This window comes from Eulemur rufifrons, chromosome 29, assembly GCF_041146395.1.
Source record: "Eulemur rufifrons isolate Redbay chromosome 29, OSU_ERuf_1, whole genome shotgun sequence".
NCBI lineage: Eukaryota > Metazoa > Chordata > Mammalia > Primates > Lemuridae > Eulemur > Eulemur rufifrons.
In genome coordinates, this window is record NC_091011.1 from 25,680,382 (window position 1) to 25,687,447 (window position 7,066).

Sequence of the window (7,066 nt, forward strand, 5' to 3'; positions counted from 1 at the left end):
AATGAAGAGTTTAAATTGCTTAAACTCTTGTCTGATTCTTTGGACCAGGGGTCTTCAAAATCCTTTGCAAATGTAATCCTAAAAGAATTTTGAAAACATAGGGGTCCTGGAAGATTTTACATGGATACCTAAAAATGTTTTATCTTAAGGTCAAATCATTGCAAAGAATGTATGTCCTGGTGTATTGTAATTTGAATCTGTACTTTAACTTTATTTTTAACAAATCTTTGGAGCTGTAGGTTTAGTTCATTCAGTTTATGGAATAAGTCCATCATATAAATACGTTACTGGAGAAACCAGTCTTCACTGTCAAACTAATCAACTAAATCAGACTTACTGCCTATCATTTCTTTTTTTTTTTTTTTTTTTGTTGTTGTTGTTGTTGAGACAGAGTTTCACTTTGTTGCCCAGGCTAGAATGAGTGCCGTGGCGTCAGCCTAGCTCACAGCAACCTCAGACTCCTCGGCTTAAGCGATCCTACTGCCTCAGCCTCCCGAGTAGCTGGGACTACAGGCATGCGCCACTATGCCCGGCTAATTTTTTCTATATAGATTTTTAGTTGTCCATATAATGTCTTTCTATTTTTAGTAGAGACGGGGTCTCGCTCTTGCTCAGGCTGGTCTCGAACTCCTGACCTCGAGCGATCCACCCGCCTCGGCCTCCCAGAGTGCTAGGATTACAGGCGTGAGCCACCGCACCCGGCCTATCATTTCAAAATTTAAACAAATGGAGCCAGGTGCAGTGGTGCACTCCTCTAGTCCCAGCTATTCAGGAGGCTAAGGTGGGAGGATTACCTGAGCTTGGGAGTTTCAGGCCAACCTGGTCAATGTAGAGAGATCCTGTCTCTAAAAAAATATATAACATAAAATAAAATTTAAACAAATGGCATAAAATCCTTCTGGATCTTAATTCCACAGGAGACAGACAGAGGAGAGGTAGAGAGAGAAGGCACACAGACTTGCCAAGAATTTGTTGCCTGGATAAAACAAGGCATTAGTACTTTTTACTGAAGCTTTCTTTGCTTTGTTTTTTTGGAGGGAGAGGAATGGGAAGACAATTCTTTAGAAGCAGTACATTTTAAATCATCCCCTTATGAGCTACTCTCAAGATTTTTATATCCCAGAGCAATGTACCAAGATAAGATTCAAGTTGGGAGAGAGATAGGCCTGTCTTCTATGAGATAGAAAAAGGGGGAAGGTGAAAAGGGAGGTATTGGCAGGCCTCAGGAGGAGGGCTCTCAGAAAAAAAACAAAGATGTAGAAGGTGAGAATCTGGAAATTGATTGTATTAAAACTATTACCATGTGCTTTTGGAAAGTCTTCATGTACCCCAGGAATATGAGGACTCAATTTGAAGTCTACTCTTCCGAACTCTTTTTAGAAGTACATGTGCTATAGAGATGCAAGATACAAGATAGCCTTCCAGTGGTGACACATGCAAACAGCAGCAGGCATTCCAGAAACTCCGTAGGGCAAAAGGAACTACTTTGTTAATACTTCCCACTCTCTGAACAGTTCACATTCCAAGGCCTAATTCTTTCCTGTATTTTGATCTATATATTTTGTATTTTTAGAGATGAAAAAGCCTATGAGACACAAAAATATAAAGCTAGAACAGTGGAATAAATAACAATGATATTATTTTGCATTTTTTGGCTCTACCTAAGTATATAAGGTAGCCTCTGATTTAATGTTTCCACTGTAGCTCCTTAGTTATAATGACATCACATTAAACGAAAATTTAAGGTAATACCATGTGTCAGAGGGTTTGAAAGCATGCAAAAATTGTGCTCCCACTTTGGGAACATCAACTGTATGAAAATCCAAACTTCAAAATAGATAAGCTGACATTTCAAAGAAATGCTTCAAAGGACATCCTTCGGGAATTGCATTACGTTAAATATGTTTTCATTTTACCATTCTTTCCCACAAGGCATATCATTCCCTGTTTTCTCCAGGAATTGTAAAACATCCAAAAAGAGAGAACTAGCCATAAGGAAGGGTCAAATCTCTACCAGTAGTGGATGTTTGTTGTAGTGGATGTTTCAGCATTTCTGTCTCCCATCCTGAGATAATATTTCCCCACTTCCTTTAGGGTACATTCCCTCCCTCACTCCATGCAATTCTATGCTGCCATTTGTATTCCTCCCATCATAGAAGTTGGCATGTGATACAGGTCTAATCATTCATAGTATCCCTCCTCTTGACCACACACTGGCCCACTGGTAGGCATATGACCCAAACCGGGCCAATTAGAGTCCATCCCTCGGATATTTTTATGGAATTGGGAGCACTTCAGTGAAGCTACCAAAACACAAAAAGGGTGAGTTTTGTTGCATTTCTTATGGAAGATGATAAACAATGGAATTTTCCCATTGGGATCTAAGGTGGAACAGAACCTAGCAGGCCATGCAGAGAGGGTGGGCAGTGAAAGAAAGACACAAATAAGGAAGGACACATAAATTACAAGAAGGGCTGGAGCTTCCCCAGGCCCTGAACTGATATTAAGACAAAGAGTTACCTGCATTGCCGAAACACAAAGAGGCCCCTGGTACTTATGGATGACAGTCTAAAAATCAGATGTGAAAAAGTAGAAGTTGCCAGGACAGATGCAACAGGAAGTTCCTGTTATATAACTTTTAGGCAAGCAGAATGCCCAGGGGCTTTTTACATTGATCGAATTTCCTGCAGTGAAAGGAACTGTGTATGAAAGGGGACAGGGATGCTTGGTTTTCAGAGGAGTCGTAGGCTTTGCATGACTGGGGACAAGCCAGGGGTAGGGGGTGTTGGGGGGGGGCTCCTGAGACAACTGCAATACCTATGTTTCAATAGTGCCACCATGTGGCTATGATGCCAGCAATAGCCTAACCCTAATGTGCCACTTTGATTGACTGAGCCGAATTTCTGGTTTTCTCTTCTGGAAGTGATAATAGACAGACCTGACCACCCAATCCCTGATGTGTATGGCTTTCTTATGGTGGGAGATAGGGAATGAATAGACACAGGGGATTACAGAGAACAAAGATATTTTCATATCAGAGAAATATTATTTGGATAACAAAAATAGATGGGTCCTCATTTGGTCCTCCAGGTGGGAGAAGTAAAGTTTATAGGTAATGATGTGCTCAGTTGGTTTGCACCAGTATATGACAGCTGATTATCAAATTTTCAGAAATTTTGCAAGCTGGTTGTTAAACAAAGCCATCATGAAAAATAAAATGCACATGTCAGATTTATTGGGAAAAGAGCAGACTGCGATGCATCTCCATTTGTCAAATCATAGTTCAATTGTAACCATATGTTGGCTATAGAAACAAAAGTTTGGCAAAAGTCAACAAATGAATTCTTTAAGAATCTATTGGCTATATGAAGGTCACAATAAAAGTATTGTATATTTTATCATTATTTATAAATTGTATGCCCCATATCTTTTATATAATGAAATTTATAATAAACTTATATACACACATATATTAATATATAAAAATATATATGCACACTTTTTTTCCCTGAATAGTCAGTTGTTAAACATTTACTAGCACACCACTACTTCTAGGTAATATGTTTATAATTAATTGCTAATAATAACAAAATATGAATAATGCATCATTCATTCCACTCACACTCACTTATTTTCAAACACGTATGACTCCATTCTGAGTCATATTCCATCAATGCCACAAAAAGTTCAGGCTGCTCCCAGTGCTTAATAGGAATTCCCATTTAGTTGTTTCCTTAATGCTTTGGTGACAAATAGGCAAGTGAACTCCTGTGAGGTTTATGGTGATAATTTTAAATCATCTTGAAGTGCTAAGTGCCTAATATTTCTGAAAGGTGACAGAAATATTCCCACCTATAGAGTTCAACTTTATATAATTGTATAAGAGGTTAGATCTCACCATGAGCTACTTTTTCATCAAAAATTAGGCAGGTGGATTCTTAGGCATGATGACAACCAGCACAATTTTTGAGACTGAAAAATAAGAAGAATGAGGAGAGACTTCCATGTTAAATGATGAACTGTACACATGTATTTGATCTTGATGCCATTAAAATGACAGTATAGGAACAAAAATTGAAAAGGAAATAAAATCACAAGAATGAAGAGAATAGAATGAGAATTGCCAACAGATGAATTTTTTTTTAATTTATGGAATTTATGGAACTATGGATTTTGTTTAATTTATGGAAGTGAGAAAAGAGATAGAATCATGTGATGGATTAGACAGATGGGAGGGAGCCACAAGCCAGGTATGATCAGGAGGGTTACAGTGGCAGTAGGAGTGAATTTGAGAAGTTCTGAGGTTGGAGAGCCTGGAATCAAACCACTAGGTAAATGTGAGAATAAGATAAAAATATTCTAGCACTTGAAACTCCCCACCGCTTTTTTTCCCATAGGAAGTTACTTGATGCGCTTAAGGAAAAAACAAGAGGGAGAGAAATCAGAAAGAAAATTACCTGGAATACAGAAAACACAGAACAAACCAGGGGTTCAATGAAAAGAAACCCCAAATGGCTGCCAGTTCTGCAGGGATAGAATTAAGTTTTTCCAAACTGAAACAAGAACTTAGTGGGGACCAAGAAGAATATCTTCAATAAGAAAGGAATAGGCCAGGCGCAGTGGCTCACGCCTGTAATCCTAGCACTCTGGGAGGCCGAGGATTGTTTGAGCTCAGGAGTTCGAGACCAGCCTGAGCAAGAGCAAGACCCCGTCTCTACTAAAAATAGAAAGAAATTATCTGGCCAACTAAAATATATATATAGAAAAAATTAGCCGGGCATGGTGGCGCATGCCTGTAGTCCCAGCTACTTGGGAGGCTGAGACAGAAGGATTGCTTGAGCCCAGGAGTTTGAGGTTGCTGTGAGCTAGGCTGACGCCACGGCACTCACTCTAGCCCGGGCAACAAAGCGAGACTCTGTCTCAAAAAAAAAAAAAATTAAAAAAAAAAAAAAAAAGAAAGGAATAAATCCCATGCTATAAAGTAGAATAAGCAAAGCGTTGGAAGATTTTTGGATATGGAGAAGCAGGCATATTCTTTCTCTCAGGGAAAGAAAAAGGCAATTAAAAACTCTAGGAGGCTGGGCGTGGTGGCTCACGCCTGTAATCCTAGCACTCTGGGAGGCTGAGGCGGGAGGATCGCTGGAGTTCGAGACCAGCCTAAGCAAGAGCAAGACCCCATCTCTACTAAAAATAGAAAGAAATGATCTGGACATCTAAAAATATATAGAAAAAATTAGCCGGGCATTGTGGCGCATGCCTCTAGTCCCAGCTACTCGGGAGGCTGAGGCAGTAGGATCGCTTGAGCCCAGGAGTTTGAGGTTGCTGTGAGCTAGGCTGATGCCAGGGCACTCTAGCCCAGGCAACAGAGTGAGACTCTGTCAAAAAAAAAAAAAAAACCAAACAAAAAAAACCCTAGGAAAACAAAAAACCTGAAATAAAGGTATGTTTCAAATATTAACCAATCTAAAATACAGTATAATTTTGAGCAATTATACTGTATTTAGAGTACAAGGAAATACAATATAGTACCAAGTAGAGTATGAGAAAAAAAATATTTTACTATGATGTCAGAAACATTCTCCTTCATGTATACAGGGGATCCTACATTGGATCTACGTTTAAAAGATGATACAACAATCAAATATCTGGAAGAGGAAAAATAGGAGGAGATGTAGATGTTAATTGAGTTATTTAAATCCTTATCTTTTGGAGTGGGAGATCAACAAATAAATCAAGAAATGATAACAAACACATTTTTTTAGATTTATGGAAGTCTCTACTAGAAGTGAAGTCAAAATGGTTAAAAGCTGTGGTTTCTGGGGAGCAGAGGACTACTCTTTCTTATTATACTTGCTTCTATAAGATGAAAAAATTTTAACCATATATACATATGACTTTGATAAATATAAAATTTAAAATAAAAGAGTGAGGTAGGTTAGCATCTGACAGATGAGCTCTGAAGTCATTTACTAGCTGTCTGACCTTGGGCATGTTACCTAATCTTTTTGTGCATTACCTTGCTGTTTTGAATATTAAATAAGCCAATGTACGTTAAATGCTTAGCAAAGTGCCTTGTGTATGGAAAATGTCCAGATTGTCATCTAATTTTGAAATAGAGAACAGCTAAGGTTTTTGGAAATCTGTGGGGGTAGACAGGATTTTTTTTCTATTATCTTAAAGTATCCTATCCGTGAATGTAAACTGGTAGAACCTCTTTAGAAGGAATTTTGGTGACAGCTATTAAAATATTAAATGCATATACTTTTTGAACTAGCTATTCCATTTCTAGGAATTTATCCTCAGACCTATACTCATATCTTTGTCAAAGATGTAAATTTGAGGATGTTCATTTCATCATTATTTATAGTAGCAAAAAATTAGAATTGGTTAAATGAATTATGACATACATACAATACCACACAATCTTTAAAAAGAGTGAGATAGATCCATAGGTACTGATTGAAATAATCTCCAAGAATTATAAAGTACACTAAGCAAGATGTAAAACAGTATGTATTATGCTTCTATCTGAGTAGAAATAAGACACAAAGACACACACACACACACACACACACACGTACATGCATGAAGCTTGTTCTGGGACTAACTCTGGAGAGATAAATGATGTTTGAAATGAGATGGATATTTACTTTGTCCAAGTATAACTGCTTGAATGTTACCACATGTTCATAAAAAAATTTTAAGGCTTTAAAATATTTCAAAAGTGAAATAAAACTAAACTCACCATTTCAGTGAGGATGCTTTTGCCTGAAAGTAATAGTAAACCAGACTCCTCTTTGTTTTTATTGGCTCTGTAACTGCGAGTTCACTGGCTCACGTAAAGGAAGCCCGGAGCAGGGCAGGCTTCAGGTTTAGCCCAGTCCAGACTGCCAGGGCTGTTACTCCTCTGTTTGTTCGAATCATTCTCACATTAGTTTTTCTCATGGCCAAATGCTGCCTTCATATCTATTCTCTTTAACGTCTAGAGAAAGACAGTAAGACTTCTTAGAAGGCTTTGCATATCTCCTTTCAGGTCTCATTGGCCTAAACTGGTTCTTTTGTCATT